The following is a 21,652-nucleotide window of genomic DNA, read 5'->3' on the forward strand; positions in this document are numbered from 1 at the left end:
AATGGGGATTGAAGTATCTAAACTCAAAAGTTCAAGGCAAGCACGTAAGTATATAGTACTATCAGAAAGGAACTGTCACAGGGGGTGGCCTGGATGACTGATGACCCCAAAATATTAAGTCCAGCCATTTTATAAACGCTAGATTCAAAACTAATAAGAAATATACACTTGCCTGATAACCACGTATATGTGTAACTTTCTAAAAACAATATAAAATATTCACTCCCCCGCTAAAGGTTATAAACTCACGACACGTGGCTTCATTTTATAAACCCTACATTCAAAGCTAATAATAAGAAATTAAATATACACTTGCCTACATAGCCATGCATATGTGTAACTTTCTAAAAACGATATAAAATTAAATATACACTTATCCTGATCGTAAGACAAAGCCATGCAAGTGTGGCTCTTTTTAAAAGCCACGGGAAATAAACTTTCTTTCACAGGACATGGGAACCTTTAGTGTTAAAACAGTCAATGGGAATGTCGACCCAGGAAGCCCCCCGCCATGCGGCACTTTGTGGAACAATCCACATGTGTCTTTAGCATATGGCCACCAATTTTAAACGGAAAAGTGCTAAATCTGCAGCTGTTAAAACAAATGGCATGCTGCTGATAAAACATTTACTGTAACAATTGTTAGGATTATTAAATATATTTTATCAACAGACGTGGGATTCTGAGGGTTTGAAAATAAAGAATAGTTATCCTTTAAATCTCATTAGACACCAAGACTCTGTCTGTGTGTTCCTTTTTAAATTAAGAAAAGCCCTAACATTTTTTTATTTTTTTTTTATTTTTTTTTTTAAAATACGCGTTGGCTCCGTTTACTGCCCCCCGGTAAAAATTTTTAGACACGGTAATCGGGTAAATGTCAAAGACCTTTTTTTTTTTATATACATTCTGCTGATCTATGAACAATATTGTTAGATGAAATATTTTTCACTAAAGAATCTCTCTTATATACAAAAATACACAATGAACTTTAAAAGCTTGCAAGAAAAATTATTAAAAACTTCTGCATTTAGCACAAAGCTCAATGGGGCTCGCTGTCTCTGTTTACATTCCAGACGAACCCCCAGCTCTTTATGGTACTTGGTAAAAGTTGTTTATATTCCGAATACAAACTTGACTGTTTCCAATACTGTATTTTAGCCTCGTTAATCGGGTAAATGTCAAAATAGACTTCGTATCAAAAGGTTTGCATGTCCCCCCCCCATTTATATCAACTGTAAAATACATAGCTTCACATATAAAATGTCTGCGTTTAGCACAATGATCTCTTGGTAAAACGTAACAGGGCACTTTTTCCTGTTGCTTAGATGTTACCCTTATAGCTGTGAGTGCTTCAATGAGTCGTCTTTGCCGCTACAAAGGGTCACCGGCCCTTAGAGGAGGAACGTCAGCAACTCGGCACTTATGAGCTTTCTCCCAAACGTACAGGGTGTTTCACTCTGCCCTTCCAAGGTGGTACAGAGCATGAGGAGCAGCATAAAGAGCTTTGCTTAGCCGTCTATCGCCAAGCTAGCTTTTCAGCATACAAGTGCCTCGGCGATCTTTCCAAAAGGTAGGCGATTTCACTTTTTCTCCCACAATGGCAGACAATGGGAAAAAATACTTATGATTGTTGGTAGTGTAGATTATCAAAATATGTGCTGTTAATGATCGTCTCTCTTCAAACTGATGAAATATTCTTTTATAAATCTGATTTCAAATCGGATAGTTCCAGCGACGAAGAGTAATATCCAAGATCTCACTGGGAGGTGGGTTTTCTGATCTTTAAATGGAAAAAAAAACTGTACCTAGATGTAACACTCAGTTTAAAAATGAAGTATTTTTCTTTTTACAGAAGGTTGCAGTTTCTGGCCCGTTGGTTGTTCAAAAAGTGAGCCAGTTCTTCTTTTGGCTGTACTTTTAAATCAAAATGTTGTTTATAAGACCGCACAGATTTAATACTTTTAATGGAAATGTCTTTAAGTACATACAAACTTAGTACTTTATATTTTAATTGTAGAAGAATTGGAGGCTGACCTGTATACTTCTTTACACCTAACAAGCATGCAATTGGAAGAATTAATACCTACCACAGATTGTCTGTCTTTTTGAGACAAAAAAACTAAAGCATCCCCAGAACCCTGTAAGTACTACTTTCACCTGAGGGTTTGGGTGTATGGAAAAATAAGGCGTTGGGAGTTGAATATATAATTTTTAACAGAAAACTCAATGCTTCCGAAGAGTGGTTATTCTTCCGAAGGTTCTAGAATCTTTCAAAGGCCCTTGGACAGTCTATTATTGAACATCTCTTTCATGCAGCTCGGTAAGTTGAACTAATTGTGCGAGTGCGCCACAACGTTTATTTTTAAAGAAAACTTAGTCTTGTTTGTTTGTTTTTCTTTCAGAACCTGCATCACCAGGATTACTGACTCAGATACTCTGGATTCACCTCAGCTTGTATCATCACCCGGGCTTCTCGCCCAAATAGTCGGCAAATCCGAAAGAATTGATGCTGGGGCTAAGATGGCTGAGCTGAAGGCTGAAATCTGTTGGATTTTCAAAGTGCATTACCAGACCTTTTACAACTTCCTTCAGATTTACGTGAAAAGGTTATTTTATTGTACGCTATTTTAGAAGACATGTTCCCCAAATGCTGCCAGGCAATATGAGTGGTGATGGTAAAAACAGGAAAAGGGGTGCAAATGAGGACTTGGACACTGGGAGCGGTTCTCAATATGCTGGGTTATTGCATGACATGGTGAATGAACTTAGTTACTCTATTCGGGCCCCCAAAAATGCCTACTCCTCTACCCCGATATTTTATTGAATTGGAATATATTAATTGGCAAAATCAAAACATGATACAAATGAATAATATAATAGCTACCATGAGAGTTCCTTCAACTGTTACCACTCCAATTGACTTTGACCAGCTTGACTGCCTTTTAGAAACTCTGCATCCAGTAGCCACCCCCGATGAAATGCTGAAATTAATTTGTTAGAAAGGTTTTAGCAGTCTTTGAATAAAAATGTGAATGCTCAAACAGGTCCTGGTTTAACAAACACCGTGGGTTCTGCAAATGCTCAGCCTTTTGGTCCACCCACCCAGAACGCTGTTGTCTCTCAGAGTATGGTTACATCAGTCTCAGCTACCCCTTTGGTTACATTCATTTCAGTTATATCTTTTGTACCCTCCTACTTCTGTCTCAGTCATTGTATCTTTTAGTCACTGTCTCATCACCCTCAGTCCCTGTAGCTAACCTCTCTGTTACCTCAGCTGTATCTAACCCTTTTGTTCCCTCTGCTTCAATCCTGTAGCTAACACCTCTGCTTCAGTATGCCCCTCTGCCCCTTCTTCTTCAGTCTTGTCCCCTGTTTCAGTCACTGGTTCCTCAGCCCCTGTTGCACAGCTATTTGTGGCTACCCTTCAACCTCCTCAGTCTTGCCAGTTATGTCTGGTGGTTCTGTTGTGTCTAAACCCTCATCCGCTTCTACTTCAGGTGTAACAGTCATGGCCGGTCCCTCTGCTGTCTCTAGTGATGACAATCTGAGCATTTTTCATCAGATCGACAGACCGGCGTTTAATCATACAAAAATAAGACACCTCTTAAGCTGATGCCTATGATCTAGAGTCTTACGAGGAGGTATTTAACAGCATTTATGAGACACTGCAAAGAATTCTGGATAGTTTTTTAAGTACTTTAAAATCGCAAGATGCTGTACAGTTAGAATTGCATGCTGATTCCTTACCTATCAGCGTTTTTAGATGACTGGATCTAAATATTAATGTAGACGATTTTCTTCAACAAATAGAGAATCTTCTTCAGAATCACGCAAATGTGTTAACAGATGAGTCTCTGATGCTAGTCATACAGATTGTTCGTTCACCTAGCGGGGGGCGCTAATGGCGCTCGCAAGGCGTCCGCTCTACTCAATCATGAAATAGAGAGAAAATTTAATTATTCTTATAATTACGGGAATCCGGTCTGTTTTGCCTTTTGTCTGCTTACCTTAATGGAAGACCGGTACAGACAAAATCAGCAGTTATGCATGCGTAAAGCGTACAACCTTCAGAGCAGGGCTGGATTATCTGAGCATGAAAAAGTGTCCTTTGCGGATGTTCATAAATTTGAAAACTTGCTGGATATTACAACTGTTGTCTGGTACAGATGCCCAAGAAATGAGAAATTTTTAAAATTTGAAAGCTCCCGCAGTAGAAACCCTAAAACGTATTTTATGTTTTTGCATGACAACCATTACTACGGTATTTTGAATTTAAAGGGTTTTCTGGGGGTGAAATATCAAGCTACTACTCAATCCTTAGCCATTGCTGCGACGGCCACTACAATGTCTGTTTCCCTCCCGATTTGCAGGCTGATCCCTGAAGAGCTTATCAAGTGTGTTGATTGCAGCTGTTACTGCCAATCTCAATTTTTTTTTTGTTTTATTCAGCATACAATTCCTAAATTTAATGCCAAGAACAATGACATGGAAATGGCCTGCGACACTGCAAAAATGTGTCCCCTGTGTTACAAAACTTACACAGTGAATGCCACCTCAATACCCCATAAATGTCATCCCAAGGAATGCTGTGTTTGTAAAGCAAAAATTGAAAATGATGCAGAAAACCATCAGTGCTTTCTAGAAACCTTGAAGCCTGTGGATCGGTGTGAGAAATTTGTGTTTTATGATTTTGAAAGTCGGCAAGAAAAGGGTGTGCACATTCCGAATTATGTATACTGTAACTCCTTGCGGTTGGAATCCTGGTTCTGGGCGGATGAAGATTGTGTACACTAGTTCTTTGCTAGATACATAGTCCCAGGTATCAAGGCTACCTTAATAGCTCACAATTCAAAAGGTTACGATGGGTACTATTTAATGGAGTATTTGCTTGAAAATGGAGTGAACCCTCGTGTTACCACTACCTTCCTACTATCCAAGGAAATAAGTTGATGTGTTTCACAGATAATGGTTATCAATTTATGTTTTATAGATTCTTTGAATTTTTTAACAATGAAATTGAGTGTCATGCCTAAAGCCATGGGGTTTGAAGCCGAAAAAGTATTTCCCCCCATTTCTTCAATACGGCTGAAAACCAGGATTATATCGGATCCTACCCTGAGCCTGAATGCTATGGCGTCCAGAGCATGATGACAAAAGAAAAAGATTTTTTTTACCTGGTATGAGAGTGTCAAATATGGCGTTTTTAATTTTTAAAGAGGAGATGGCTTTTTATTATTAAAATGACGTTGAAATTCTTAGAACCGCATGCATCAAATTTAGACATGAGGTCATCAAAATTGGCAATATTGACCCGTTTAAATGCATGACCCTAGCCTCTCTATGTATGGTAATGTACAGGCAAAACTGTATGCCTCCAAAATCTTATCAGTATAATTCCTTCTGACCATTACATTAGTAGTCAGAAAAACTACTCGAACGCTTCTATTGAATGGTTATTGTATCTCTGTGAAAAAGAAAAATTGAACATTCGGCACGCTGTAAACCTTGAGGATGTAAAGAAGGTTCCTTTTTTCTTGGTGGATATGCCAGAGTTAAAGGTATTCCGACCACCTTTGAATTTTCTGGCTGCTTTTATCACGGCTGTCCAGAATGTTATGATTTAAACAGTACACATCCTTTAACCAGCATGACTTGTGCGGTTATGTATAAGTTTATGCGAAAATTAGAAATACTTGGGACAAAATTTAATCTAGATCTGCAAATGCTCTGGGAGCACGAGTGGGAGACAATGAAAAAACACAACCTCAGGCTACAAACTTTCTTAAAACACTGCGATTTCCCTCAAAGTATAAATCCGAGGAACTCGTTATTCGGCGGCCGTACCAATGCCATAAAATTGTACCACAAGGCCGTGGGCACCCAGCAGATTCACTATTATGATTTCACTAGTTTGTACCCATTTGAACAAAACAAAAATGAACCCGATCGGTCATCCCACCATCATTTTTCAGCAGTTTGGTGATCTCAGTCAGTATTTTGGATTAATTAAAGCCACCGTCCAGCCTCCACGTGGTCTCAATTTTTCGGTCATGCCTCTCAGGTTTTGTGGGAATTTTAATGTTCACCCTCTGTCGCACCTGTGCGGAGACAGAATCTCAGACTGTGGACTGTTGTCACACCGAAGATGAGAATGCTTTAACCGGGACTTGGTGTAGTGTGGAAATAGCAAAGGCCATTGATAAAGGTTATAAAGTTTCAAAAGTACACGAGGTTTGGCATTACCCTGAACATACTTCTGAGCTACTCTCAGACCATATAAAGCTTCATCTAAAAGGCAAGCAGGAGGCATCGGGTTATCCTACCTGGTGTACGGATGAGGCGTCCCGAGACCATTATATTTTAGATTATCAGAAGGAAGGTGTACAAATGGACCGCAATAACATCGCCGTAAATCATGCTAAGATACAGATTTCAAAGTTGTTTTTAAATTCTCTTTGGGGTAAATTTGGGCAGAAGCCACTCCATCTCATTACTAGCTTAGTCAAGGACGATGAGGAATTCTTGCAATATATTTTCTCCAAACAGTATAATGTTTCTTATTTTGAATTTATCGGTGATGCGATTGCTCAAATACAGCGGAAGTACGCTGATGAAAGTACACCCTACCAGGTAGCGTTAATGTTGCTATTGCTGCTTTCACAACTGCCTACGCCCGGTTACAGTTGTACGCTTTACTGGACCGTCTGGGAGAAAGGGTGTTGTACCATGATACCGACTCTGTTATTTTTACTTCTCAGCCTGGTCAGTACAATCCTCCTCTGGGGGACTATTTAGGAGAGCTCATCAGTGAGTTAAATCCTGGTGATTATATTACAGAATTTGCATCACGGGGGCCAAAGACGTACGGGTATAAAACAGCACAAGGCAAAACATGTATGAAGGTAAAAGGCATTATTACCATTAACCACGAAACTGCTAAAATTGTAAACCTCGAAACACTAACCAATCTAGTTCAGAATTTTGTGACGTCTCATGAAGCTCCTCGTCAAGAGCTATTGGTTCACGGTAATCGGATCCGCAGAAATAAAAAAACGCTTCACAGAAAACAGACCACTCAGGAAGAAATTCAGAGTGGTGTATAACAAGATGGTTCTCCTAAATGATTACACCACACGACCTTATGAATACTAAAAGATTTTGATACACGCCTTCAACACCCTTTCGCTAAAACGATCTCGGGCTTGTTCCAGTAAATCCTATTATGTAAACAAATTACTGGAACATTCGAATCATGTCGTGTCTCAACCTTTTCAAAATATAATTTGCTTTTATAGTTGCTGGCAGAAAATGTACGACGAGCTATCGGCTACATTTCTGCAGTTAAAATTTATTTGGGGGATCCCGAAGTCTTTATGTGACGACGAACGTATCCAAATTATCCATGTAATATATCTGTGACACTATAGCCTAACCAAAGTACAATGTGACAGAGTTCAGCAAGGCGCACCCTGAGCGTTAACTCGAGCGGCAGTAATTATTTAAACGTCTGAGAGTTTACAGAGGAAAAGAAAATATTTAACAAAGTTTGGGACTTCTTGGAAGTTTTTTTCTTTTTAATTTTCCGTCTTTCACCCGTGCGTTTCAGCCTCTCGCGTGTTGTTCCATGTTTCCCATTCAGTCAGTGGCAGTTGAAGTCGAGGGCGCAGACGCAGATGGTTGTAAATCCAGAAAGACAGACACGGTGAAGTCCTGATTATTTAATACATTTATACCTTAGCGTTTGTCTCTATTGTTTTATTACTAACCTCTTGGTTATGTGAGATTACTTTTGGTCATGTTCAATAAAAATCGGTTATTTTTATTTGATGCTTTTTTTTTTCTTTTTTTTTTGGACGTGTGTAATCCCCCCCTTCCCGGACTGAAATGGTGTCTTCCAGTTTGAGTGCAAGCGGTTTAGGAGAATTGAGTCGTCTCTCTATAAGGATGGCTGTGGCCACAAGAGGGGGGTCGGTTTGATCGATCGCGAGGATTTTTTAGAGAGACGGAGTTAGTGAGTGCGCTGTGCACCAGACTTAAAGAGGGCTGGGGGTTGAGCAGTTGGTTGAAGCAAAGCCCATTATTAGCTGAATAAAATATCAGGGTAACGGCCTTTTTTGTCATTCATTTACCAGGAATTGTTTTGACTCTGAATTGCATTTTTTTGCACTGTACACTTTTTACTGTAAATATTTTCAGAGAATTGTGAGTTCTTTTTAAAATGTTATGTGGAATAAAGACCATTGCTTTATTTATACAACTGTTTCTCTTACTGTACCCTCTGTCCCAGGTGGTCCCAAACTACTAGCATGCCATCCTCTCGGTAAGGTGGCTTGTGACAATATCTACCACTCCTACTGTGTATTTGGGGTTTAGTATCTTCCCAGTTCATTTTAAAGACACCCCATTATTTCTTGCTATATCACTCCTCTTTACACTCCCACGTTAAACAGATATGATTTAAACAGGTTTAGATATGTACTGTGTTATTATACTTTTAATCCCGAAGGAATACATACAGATATTAATAAAATATCTGAAGAAATAAAGCACTGACCTACCAACTACACTAGTGTTCCAAAGTTTGGAATTACTCGGACGTTTTCATGTTTTTAATAGAAATTGATCTTTTTAATCAAGATAATATTTAAATTGATTTAAAAGTACAACCGAGACCTTACTAGAGTGTACAATGGCTATGACTGATTTTGAACTAATTATTTATATATGACAGCAAAGCCTCATTTTCAGCAGCCATTCCTTAAGTGCCTTATGGTAAACTCTCTTAGCTCATCCTTAATTAGTCATATTTAAATGCTAACTGGTTATTAGAAAAACGTTTGCAATTGCAATAGCATCCATGAAACTCGTTATTCTGTTCAATGAAGCAAGCATTTCTAAAGTTCAGTTCTGGGTTCAAAAGTACCAAAATGTGACAGTTTTGTCAAGTAACATGTTAGTCTGTTATTGGGGGAAGAAAAATGATCAAAAAATCCATAAAGTTCATTAGCCAGAAATCATAGTTGATCTCTCATCAAGCCTCCAGGCAGTTCTAAAAATCAAAGTATAAAGAATCAAAGCACTGGGGAAATGATAAACAGAAATGCAATAGTGACAATCAAGGTTTCAGTCCACAAGCTTGGAGAGCAGGAACTGTACTGAGCTGACATTTTATACCTTTGACCTCGCCAGAATGACCCCAGATATCACCTGTAGCAATGCCATGGCAACAGCTACAACAAAATTACACAAAATACTGGCATCTAAGAAAAAACATATTAAAAAATAAACATAAAAAAATGCTATCAATAATATTCAACAACATCCAAACCCTTTAAATGAACCCAAAAAAACAAATAGGAAAACGAAAAACTAAGCTGTAAAACATTAATAAAAGCAAATCATAACTACCAGTACACTACCAGTCAAGTTTTTAAACACCTCCATGTGATATCCCGTATAGTGGGAAGTGGCCCCAGCCTACACTCTGGACATCTGATAGTTCATGAACCGAACAGGATCAGAAGAGAGATGAGGCACAGACAAAAAGTGAAGGGTGAGTGGTGCAAGTTTATTTACAAGAGTGCTGCACAACAACAAAAAATGCAGTAGTGTCAGGCAGGCTTTGAGGGACAGTCCTTGAGCATTGATACTTCTTGAGAAATAAATAATAACAAAGAAAAAAATATGGTGTATTTACAAAAACACTGCAACCATACAAGAACTGTACAGACACTCCAACAATGAAGGTTGTCTTCTTTTATCTCTGTCTCAAGAAGCTCCTCCAAGAGGAAAGAAAACACAATGCACAGGAACAAAAACAAGTGTATATACAAAAACAATTACACCAAAATCAAAATTATCCCAGCACCAGGTAAGTATATATACCTCCACCAAAAATGATCACTAGGAGAAATATACATACCTATATATACAAAAGAATATGTACAAAGCCGCCAAAATCACAACTGCACCTCCAATAGCTCGGCAGTGCTTACTCCTACCTCGCCTTTAGGTCCACTGACGACCCCTGCTGGTCAGCATCTCCTTAGATATAACCGGCAAGATTGTCCAGCCAATCTGCCACCCCGTCTGCCCCACGTACCTATCCAGGGTAGACGCTAGCACGTTCACGCCCCGAGCAACTTTGTATTTAAACTCGAACCCCTGTCGGTCGCGCGCGTAAGCTTCCCCTGGAGAACCAACGGTTATGCTGAGCTCAAGCACACCAGCTGCCGACTCGCCAGTAAGTAAATTAATTTCTTTACAGCGTGGGGCCACCATCTCTAGCTGCCTCAAACCTGTTTACACAAACAAATGCTGGCCTTTTCTTTCAAGCGCGCCGCACTTTAAACTGCCTGCGTCTGCGAGGACACTGGCGCGTAAAAATGAACACATGCGGTGGAGCCCCTAATGGCCATTACACTGGCTACACATGTGTTCAGACACACCACGCCTCACTCGCAGTGCTCACCCACGCGTTCCTGTCACAGGACCTTCAACACACCAACGCGCACTTCCTTATAACCTTATAAATACCGCTGCTTCAACTAAAATTTGCATTACCACACTCCGTTTTTCTGTTTTATTATTGATATTCAAGCAGTTCAGGTCCAGTGAAAAACTGGACTTGGTACAGAAATGGTATGGAGTAAATAAATGTAGCAAACTTTATGTAGCACCTTTCATAGGCATAAAGTCACAAAGGGCTTCACATGTACAATAAATGTATACATATTTATATGCATATTGAACAACAATAAAAAAAACAAAAACTCAAGAGCAGAGAACATCACTTATCTAGAACATCTATGATAAATAAAACCTTTATACAATGTCTGTTTAAGAAGATGTAATTCTAAAATTATTTACCATTCTCTCGGTGTGGAGGGCCAGAGAAAGTGAACTCCATAGTTCTGGAGCTAGCACCTTAAAGCCCAATCTCCATCAGCCTTTAATAGACTTTTGGGGAGAGATGTTAGACCCTAAGGACCTACACGATTGACTCAGAAGGATGGGGAAGCTACACCAAATATTCAAGAGCTTGGCCATGCATGGAACAATATGTAAGAACAAGAATTTTTAAATGAATCCTAAAATTAATCTGACGCCATGTTAATGCCAACAAAACTGGAGTGATAAGGGAGATGCTGTTTGCTCTCATTACAAGCCTTGCAGCAGCATTTTGGACTGCTTGAAGACGGCCCAAGAATGAATTGTTCAGATAAGTAAAAACGTCCATTACAAAAGTCCAAACCAAATGAAATAAAAGCATGAATAAGCATCTCCATGTCAGCCCTAGATACAATAGTCCTCAGTTTGGCAGCATTTCTTAAAAGAAAAAAGCAAGATTTAGTCAGCGGTCTAGCATATGAATCCGCTCTCAAGGACTGGTGAAAAATAACACCTAAATTATGAATTATAGGATGAATATAAGAAGAAAAGGTTCCAAACCTTGCTTAATCTTAAATAAGAATTTTTCTGGAGCAATAACCAGCACCTCAGTCTTATCCTCAAATTATCAGCCGTCCATCAACCATTCAGTCTGACAAACTGAAACTTGCAAAGGTAAGTGGTAAACTGCCAGAAGTTAAAAAACGAAGTTTAGTCAACCAAAAACTGAAACATAATGTAATTTTCAGAGTTATAAAAAAAGGCATTTCTTCAGGGAGTAAGCAGTAGCTTAATAACTTACAGCTTTTCTGCAGCAATGGAAGTGTTATAAGCCTTGAAAGCTGATTCCAGCTCTTCTTACAGGTATGATAATAAATTGTATTCTTAAAATTGGTAATCTCTATGTATTAGAAAAGTATTTTAGGCACATAAGAAAAGTAGACACTATATTTTACTAAATATTAAGATGTAAGAGTTAGGAGTTAAAAAGCTCATGCCTATATATTTTTATTACCCTGTATAAGCCACAGACCACCATTATCTCTCAAAGTTAAAGTTTGGACATGCAAGATAGTTGGGAAGATATGAGTCCCTTGATAAGAAATTGGAATATAAACTCTTGGGTTGTACAGTAAATAATGGGTGAGTTCTGGGAAAGAAGGGAGGCACAGGTAGGGGCTGTCAAACAGATATGATGGACAGCCAATCAGTGGATAGATAATTGTAGATTATTTAGGGGCAGGACTAGAGCAATGAAATGCTAGAAGTCAGATGATGGAGAATAATGGCTTAAATGATAAGAATTGTAATACAAGAAAAAGGTGCCTAATGCTGGATGCTCATTGTTCCATCTGAGATGAGTCTGTATGTGCGCCATACAATAAAACTTAAATCTGTTGTCTGCTCTGAAGTCTCCGAGTGCCTTCTTTGGGGGCTTAGGGTGCTCCTGCCATGTCAGCCTGCTTCAACAGTATCTGAACTTGTGTTGACAACTTACAAACCCTCTGTCTGTATAAAAACAGTGTTGGAACAAACTGTCCTATGCCCCTGAAGCATTATTTGGACAAGATGGCAATACACATTGCTATTATAATTGTTGGAAAAAAGCAATTAACAAATGAAGACAGAAAAACCATTGTAACCCATCTTGACACCACCTGTGTACTCACCCATTCTGCTGGCTCACGATTGTATGGCAGCATACAGTTCTAAAACCATCATAAAGTGTGCAGGTGACACAATAGTGGTGGGTCTCGTCAGCAATGTGAATAAGTCAGCTTCCAGAATGAAGATGTGACAATTGATAGACTGGTGCAAGTACAAAAATCTGTCTCTTAATGTGGACAAGACGAAAGAGATGATTGTTGACTTCAAGAAGGCTCATTCTGTCCACATCCCATTGCACATTAAGGGTTGTTATGGTGTATAAAATCTACATTTTATTCTGTATTATATTTTGCTCAAACCCAACAAGATGAATTCAGATGTAGGAGGCATTATAGTAAAAAGACATATCCTCTTTTGTATACCTCACTGTTATAACAGTTACAGCCCAAGAAAGGAAGTATGACCTGATACCTCAGGTTCTTAATTACTTTACAGATGGACATCTGGGACATCAATGGGGTTTACAGCCCGAGAAAGGAAGAACTGAGGCAATCTCAATGAACTTTATTACCTGGGGAGCAAAATTCATCCATCATATTGACAGCCAGTCAATCAGGTGCATGGAACATTCATGTGCTGTGAAACCACGGCATGGAACTTTATAATAAATATGCCTCATTTTTAAGCAACGTCAGAAGCAGAAGAAAAAGAGAAACAGTGACGACGGAAGAGCCACGTCAGAGAATACAACAAAGACACATTTAACCAGTTTTCATCCGATCGTCACTTAACAGCATTCTCATGAACATCGTTTGCTAAATCAACCGCCGCCTGGGACTTTCATCCTTGACATCACTGATTCCTTTCAGTAAGCTTTTTTAAAGACTATTTTATCCAGACTTTACTATCGAACTTATTTTCTATTACTTATTATTTGTTCTTTAATAAAAAGTAACTTGTTTTCATCTTTCTATGCTTTGTCTTAATATCTAGAGTGATTGAAGTAATAAGGTAGATTTCTAAGAGCACCTGAGGCAGCTAGAGATTTTGCCATTTAGCTCTATGCTGCGGGGTTTTAAGGCTAAGAGTGAGGGCGCCGCTCAAAAGTTAGGGGCAATGCGAGAAGAAGGTGTTCTTGGCTAATAAATGGCCTATAGTCAAGGATACTGAGTCTTTGTATGTTTTAATATTTTCTTGGAGACCAAAAGTAATATTTAGGTCTGAGGTCTATTTAAAACATCGCATGTTGTCCGTGCCGATAGTAAATAAGTCTCTTGATGTGTTGAGAGAGTGACAAGTTGTGTTATACCTAAAGCATTTGTGTGGTTCTTTTACTTTTTAAGTGCTAAAAGTTAGCCAACTGTGTGTGTCATTCATAGGGCACTGTTGTGGTTAGGGTCTGAGTGTATGTGTATCTATGTATGCGTGTGTGTTATTATTTAGGATGCGGGAGTAGACCAATCCAATAACGAACTTGACAAAGGAAAGGGTAACTTAAATATAGTCGATAATACAAGGGTTATGTGGTAGAACTGGTCAACAGCACCAAACTGCTTGGTGTGCATCTGGTAGGTGATCATACTTGGACAATCAACACCATGTCCTTAACCATTAAGGTGCAGCAGTGTCTCCACTTCCTTTGGTGGCTGAAATAGGCAGGTCTATCACCCCCCAACACCCCATATCATTCTACATGGGCACCATTGAAAGTGTTCTGACCACCTGCATTACTGTCTGGTTTGGGAATTGTACTGTCTCTGATTACATGGGCCTCCGACTGATAATGCGCACAGCACAGAAGATCCTTTGGACCTCTATGCCCTCCATTAAAGTCATTTATATAAAGTGTTGCATCGATGAGATCTTAGCCCTGAGGAACATCATTGAAGAGTGAATAAAGTGGAACACCCACTTATATATCAACTTCATCAGCTTCCGGAAAGCCTTTGAAAGCCTGTACCTTGACACCCTATGGAAGATCTTACAGTCATATGGAGTTCTTCCATAAGATGGTCACACTTATGGAGATGTTCTTAAGACCTTATGGAGTTCCTCGAAAGATGGTAACACTTATGGAAATGTTCTACCGTCAGTTTCAGTGCAGAGTCATAGTTGATGAAAATCCTATCAGTGTGGTTTCCAGTGGAGTCCGTTGTGTGACAGGGATGTATCATCTCTGCCATCCTCTTTCTACTCGCCATTGACTGGATTGTGAGGAGATGAACAGCTGACAAACCTAGAAGCATTCAGAGGACCCTATTATCCCAGTTTGTAGATTTTGAGTTTGCTGATGACCTAGCTGCCTTCTCCACAAAATTATACAATTGCAAAAGACTTCTATCAGCTTCCTTATTTATTTATAAAATCCAGCGTCTGTCTGTCTGTCTGTCTGTCTGCTTTTCACAAGAGAACTACTGAATGGATTTAGATCTGAGTTTTTTCTTCTACAAACAGCAAACAGGCCTCAACATCAGTGCCTTTAAAACATGAGTAATGTGCATAAATGGCAGCCTTAGTACACCTATCACAGCACATGATGCTCCACTCGAATACATTGTGAACTTTGCATATCTTGTCAGTTATTGTGCACTTTCTTAATGGTTTCTAACTAGACATGACATTCCCTTGAAGATGAACTGCTATGGTTGTGCACTGGAGTTTATTTTTTCTTTTTTACTCTACCTCATGAATGCAGGGAGTACAGTAGAGGCAAAAAGCCAGAGAAATCAATCGAGCTAAGCATTCCTATGACAAGCTTTGGTCATATTGGTGGATTTATTTCATAAACCAATTTGACTGAACTTTGAGTAAAAGAGGAGTTAATGTGTTGGTATTCCTAATAAAATACATTACACTCTGTATTGTTTTCTTTTTCACAAAAAAGTCTTCATTGATCAAAACATCCTGACTGCTTGTGACCGACTTGTTGGGACAGAACTCAGGTCAAGAATTCTGGATATGGACAAGGATGATGTAACACACACAAGTGGAAAATTATATTGAAGAAGTCATGTCCTCCTTGTTATTTACTTTTGACTGAATTAAGGATATGCACTCATATTTTGATGAGATATGGGGTAAAAAAAAACTTGCTCCTGTTCTACCAGTTAGGTTGTTATGTTTTGCATTAATTTTGTCAACCTTCAAAATTTTCATTGTAAAGAAAGATGGGGATGGACTGGCTTTCTGACCTGGTTCAGTAGTGCCTTGTTTACTCAAAAGACCAATATAGTGGATGGAGGACACGGGTGAATATCCTGACTGGGATTGTGTGCTTTATTAATTTTAAAATATATTCATATTTGAACCTGGAACTTGTATGTGTGTGGCTGTGTCCAGAGTTTGGGTGCTAAAATGCCCTCCACAGGTTACACATCCCTACGTGGTAGTTATAACAATGAGCTTTGTGTTTTGATACATCACTTTAACTTTCAAGATCTAGACTGTTGGCTTGCAAGTTCAAGATGGGAGTCTAATTAAAAGCAAAACTTAGCTGGGACAAAAATCTGCAGCTCCTGGGACTGAATATGAGAACCACTGTATGAAACAATGCCATGTCACAAATCAGGATTATTAATATATACTATATGTGTATGGGTGTGTGTATGTGTGTATATATATATATGGGAGCCTGATCGAATCGGGCTACAAATTCTACGTTTGTGAAATCCATACCTTCTCTGCAAAGAATTATTTATTTTTTTAAGTCCTTGAAATTATTTTGTTATCATGGCACTGATTTGTGCTTAAAATAGACCTTTTCGGCCAATGTAATGAAGAGCTTCCTGTTTAAATGGGGCTGTGAGACGTGAACTCAGCTCTTCAGTGCACCTCATTTGATTTTTTCTGGCAAACAAATTTTCAAAACAAACCGTATTTTACAACTCTAATCAGAGTCGGAGAAATAATTATGTTGGCATGGTCATTTTAGATCTGAGATTGGCTGAAATTTAAACAATGACCGTTGTTAATACCCAGCCATCATTACTCAGTTTGTCAATAGATGTCAGAAGGATGGATGCCAAAACTGAACTGCCCAAAGATAGATTTCGATGTACCAAGCAAATGGCGATACATTCTAAATTACTTACGGTTCTGGAGCTGTCGAAGGGTTTAAGTCAGTCGACGATGTTAGCCCTGGAAAGTATGCCCCACCAAACCAACCGAATTTACTGTTATCTGCTCGAACCAACACCGACTTACTATACTCATTCGTCCACCGGCGTCACTGAAGCATTTGAACATTCTTAGCCAATCATGCAATACTTCATCCGCGTTTGCCACGTTATGTTCTAACTACAGAGGCAGAGTCCCATTGCATGGTTCTAACTTGTATTGAGTTGAGGTATTCACGCGAACACCATACATATGGATAGTGTCAAATTATATATAAGGATATATACAGTATGAGAGAGAGGGAATATATGTGTGTTTCATAATTTACATCTTTTGTAATGTTTAAAATGTGCTTATCTGTTTATTCATCCTTTTCATGTCCATAACAGTCTGTGTGTTGTTTATGATAACTCATTTTATAACTAACTACACTCACTCAGACTTCTTTAACTTAGTACATAACTTTGCTCCACTTCACCATCTCCATTACGCATACTGGTACAGCAGTTAAGTCTTATACTCCATCTTGGCACATCTGGGTAATGTAAAAACTGCTCTTACAGAGGTATGTTTATAGACAATAGCTTAGCATTCAACACTGTTGTGCCAACAGAACTGGATTTTGGACTTCATAGTGAGCATACCTTAGCTTTGCAGATTGCCAGCATCATATCCTTTATGCTCACTCTCATCCCAGGTACACTATGGGGTAGTACGCTAATCTCCTAGTGTGACTGTGTGTCCAGACACCAAACCAGCTCCATCATTACAAAATGCTACTGACATCACCATCATAGGCCTGATCACCACCAGTAGTTAAATGGTTTGCAGACAAGAGGTCTATCTGCTTGAATCAGACTTAAAGGACAAGGACAATCTGTCCTTTAATGTCCAAACATTAAGGAAGAGAGACTTCAGAGGATGGATTACACTGAGGTTTGTTTTTGTGAAGTGCTGTGGAAAAGGTGAGCTTGTTTAAATTTCATACAGTAACAATCATTGATTAATTGAGGAGGGAACAGCATGGTTTGTCTATTGCCAAGTTCACCAATGCCTTCCTGAGATTTCTCACAGGTGCTGTTTGGAGTCCATCTTCACTGGCTGCATCACATCCTGGTAGGACACACATGCTTGGGTCACTGCAGAGGATGGTGAAAGCCACAAAATATTACTGGCACCCAGCTGCCTTCTGTCCAGGGTATCTAAAAGACATTCTGCTATGATTATTGCACACTCAGGAATTCTGCACGGCTGTTTTTTTTTACTACTGCCTTCTGGCAAATAGTAAAGAGCCAGTGGCCCTCAGTATGGCTTCAGAGAAAGTGTTTTATTTGTGGAGTTACTGAAGAGCAAATCCTAATAACAAACATTGTAAGAAAAAGACTATGCATAAATATTTGAAATATAACTGAATATACTGTATATCTATACTGTACACTGTATTCTATGTATATTTTTTGTGTTTTATTATATTATCACTGTTCTGGAGAGACATGTAAGTAACAATATAATTATACTGTATGCACAAGACAATACATACTGTATGTTTAGTGATGAGTTCACCTCGGGATGATTTCCTGCTGAATGCCCACTGCAACTTACACTATTTATTATTATTATTATTATTATTATTATTATTATTATTATTATTATTATTAGTAGTAGTAGTAGTAGTAGTAGTAGTAGTAGTAGTAGTAGTAGTAGTAGTAATAGTATTTGATATTTATCAAAAATAAAAAAGGCCACAACTCAAAGACAGTTTGTTTTTATGCTGATCTAAGTTAGGTCTTTGTGATCTACTTAAATGTTGCACGCAAATTGGTTTAAGAACAATGACGATTGTCTCAAACTCAAACGTTATTCAAAAATGAAAACTTTATTGGCTGTCACATACCATTCAGTTGATGACACACAGTATTTCACACATACAACTTTTATTAATGAAAATTTGATGGACCAAATCAATAAATAAATAATTTTCCATCCATCTATTGTTTCACATGATTATAATTTGTTAGTAGGAATATAAAATACAATTATAGATTGAAAATCTCTAGCTATGAGTTTCATAAGGTACATTCTGTTTGAAACACTAAATGGTAATAAGATTTGTTACTTTTACTATAATGTAACGGTTCAGGAGAAAATGTAAAGAATAGTAAAAAAAATACTTTATATCGGCAAAGTGCTTAGAATGAATGGTTGGATAGCGTAAATATGAGACTGGAAGTCATTTATGCTTGTCCAATTAGAAACTGTTGTAATTTGTACAACTGCAGCATACTGTGCAATGAGCGTGTCAATACTGTCTCGCAGAGGGCATAATGCAAGTGACGCTGGGAAAGGGCATTATAATAAACGGCGTCATTACATGGAGTGCGCTGTCAAGGGCGTTCCATGACTGAGGCTGGGTGTTCCGTGATATGGATGGTGTTCTGTGTCTAACGTCAGAGGTATTGCGGTCTGCAGCTTCACTCTGTTGATTGTGCCCATAGACATATATAGATAGTCGCCGCATTCACTGTGTTGCCCAGTCAGCAAAATACGTCAGTGGGTCTGCCATATTGCGAGTGACAAAAGTGCCATTTAAACTAATACAGGCAGAGGTGGAAACTGGGTTTTGTGATGAAACAACAATAACATTTAAAACAGTATCGTTTACATACAACAGATTTTGGTGAATCATTTAAATGCAATTATTTATATCCATTTATACACTAATAATGGCAATTATTAAATAATAATAATAATAAATTATTATTATTAAATAATTCCTCCCATATAAGTAACATTTCTCAGACTGCCTTCTTCCATCTCTGAAACATTTCTAGACTTCCTCCTGTTCTTACGCAACACAGTACTGAAGTATTGGTTAATGCCCGAGTCACCTAACATATAGATTACTGTAATGCTATTCTATCTGGCATTCCACAAAAACTTATCCATCGCTTAAAATTTCTTCAAAATTCTGCTGCCAGGATAATAACCTGCTGTTCTAAATCCATTGAACATATTACACCGATTCTCTCTCAACTTCACTGGCTCCCTGTTAACTACAGAATACAATACTAAATTCCGCTCTGAACATTTAAAGCTCCCCGCCACCTCAATGATCTCCTACAGACTTACACTCCTCTTACTCACTCAGATCCTCATCTGCAGCTCTACTTTCTGTACCACACATCAGACTCAGTGCTCTGGGAGCTCGAAGGTCCTCTAGTAGTGCTCCTCAACTCTGGAATTGTCTTCCCACTCATAGACATCAGCATGATTCAATAACACATTTTAAAACTGCCCTCAAAACTTATCTTTTCAAACTGGCAAACCAATTGCAAATTTTGCACAATTGTTACTGCCAGTTATCTTTGTTTGATTGCTAATTATTGCTTTTTGATTTATCATTCTCTTGTTTTAATTTTACTAATGTTATTTAACTTTATTGTAAAGTGACCTTGAGTGCTAAAAAAGGCACCTATTAAACAAAATGTATTATTATTATTATTATTATTATTATTATTATTATTATTATTATTATTATTATTATTATTATTATTATTATTTAATTATTGAGATGAAAACTTGACCAATGTTTGAAAGTCAAAATAGTAAGACTGCAACTGCCAGTCTGGTCTTTCTTTTAACAGTGAAATGATACACTCAATGACAAAAATAAACAATTTTATTGTATACGATAATAATTTCTGAAAAAATTTCACTCATTCCTCTCTCAATCACTCTCTCTCTCTGAAACATGCACACACACACAATGTGGTTACTTAAATATATACAGGATAAAATCTAAAATCCATGAAACAAAACTGTCTAACATAGCTTTTTCCATGTGTTGCCACTCTGTAATTTGCGAGTATTCAGTCTGGCAATATGGTGCAGCCTTAGTTTGTGGAAGGCAGACAGAACTAAAGACATGAGCATAAAATGATGGTTGTCAATTTCAAACTGTGTTTCCTCAATGTGCTCCTTGAGAAAAAACACATCATCTGAACCAATCTCAGCCCGAACAAACTGATTGATTAATGATACACTGACAGCTTGCCCTAATGTCGACTGTCTGATAACACGCTCTGCTACTTTGACTACCTTGACTGTACCGTCAGAAGGAATCATCAAACCTCCTTTGTTTTTTAATGTGAGCAAGTGGTAGCTTTGATCATATGATGCCAGTACACCATCTGTTACCAAAACTATCACGGCACACATCACAGGGCAGCTTTCTCAAAATCCCATCTAAGGGCTACCTTCCACTGCTTCTTGAGGTGGATTTCTTTGGGAAACCTTCAAAGTTTGAGAGATGTTAACAGCTAACAACAATCTACATAGTTAGTGACTAAACACGTTTAGCCAAAACATTGTTTAGAGGCTTATTTGAGCACATAAATGCATAGCTTTGCTATCTTAGCCTGGCATAGCTAAAGATAAGATTATAAAACGGGCTTTTCTAATGGCCAGATATAACCAAAATAATTGTTCAGCCTTACCTATGAAATGTAATGCCCCTGGATCTGGTTTGAAACGTACAACGGTTTGTACAATCCCAAACAGCACACGCGTGAGGCATCTTTATCCATTACTTCACTCCACACCAGTGCCACTCACAATATGGCGGCGACGTTGACGTAGTATGCTGCTGGTCATGCGGCGTCTAGTAATTCTATGTCTATGATTGTGCCTGCCAGCTAGAGTCTCTGGGAAGGACACGTGCGTTTGGGTGCACACGCCTCTTCTAAAGCGGAGCCCCGCCAGAGCTCAGCCAATCAAATTGCACACAACCAATAATGTTACACGTCAGTCATGTTACGTCACATGCCCATTTCAAGGAGCACCTCATTAAACATCCTAACTTTCACATCACTCAGATTTTTTGAGGGATGGCTGTGAGATCGATAATTAAGACTATCGAGTAGGTGCGCCTTGCAGTAGGCGTGTTGTGTGGTGCTGCGGACCGCCTCCAGACGCTTCTCGGAGTGTGCCCTGTGTAAATCATGTGACATAAACTTGAAATCCGATTGGTTGTTCAGAG

The 21,652-nt window shown here is 38.5% G+C and overlaps 1 long non-coding RNA gene across 1 annotated transcript; it reads left to right on the forward strand.

Moving 5' to 3' along the window:
- The first annotated feature begins 1,603 nt into the window (after positions 1–1,603).
- Positions 1,604–8,155, forward strand: LOC120534407. Its single transcript, XR_005634736.1, has 3 exons — positions 1,604–2,140; positions 2,219–2,320; positions 2,403–8,155. It is a non-coding gene; the product is annotated as an uncharacterized LOC120534407 (long non-coding RNA).
- The last annotated feature ends 13,497 nt before the right edge of the window (positions 8,156–21,652 follow it).

This window comes from Polypterus senegalus, chromosome 8 (assembly GCF_016835505.1).
Source record: "Polypterus senegalus isolate Bchr_013 chromosome 8, ASM1683550v1, whole genome shotgun sequence".
NCBI classification, from domain to species: Eukaryota; Metazoa; Chordata; class Cladistia; order Polypteriformes; family Polypteridae; genus Polypterus; species Polypterus senegalus.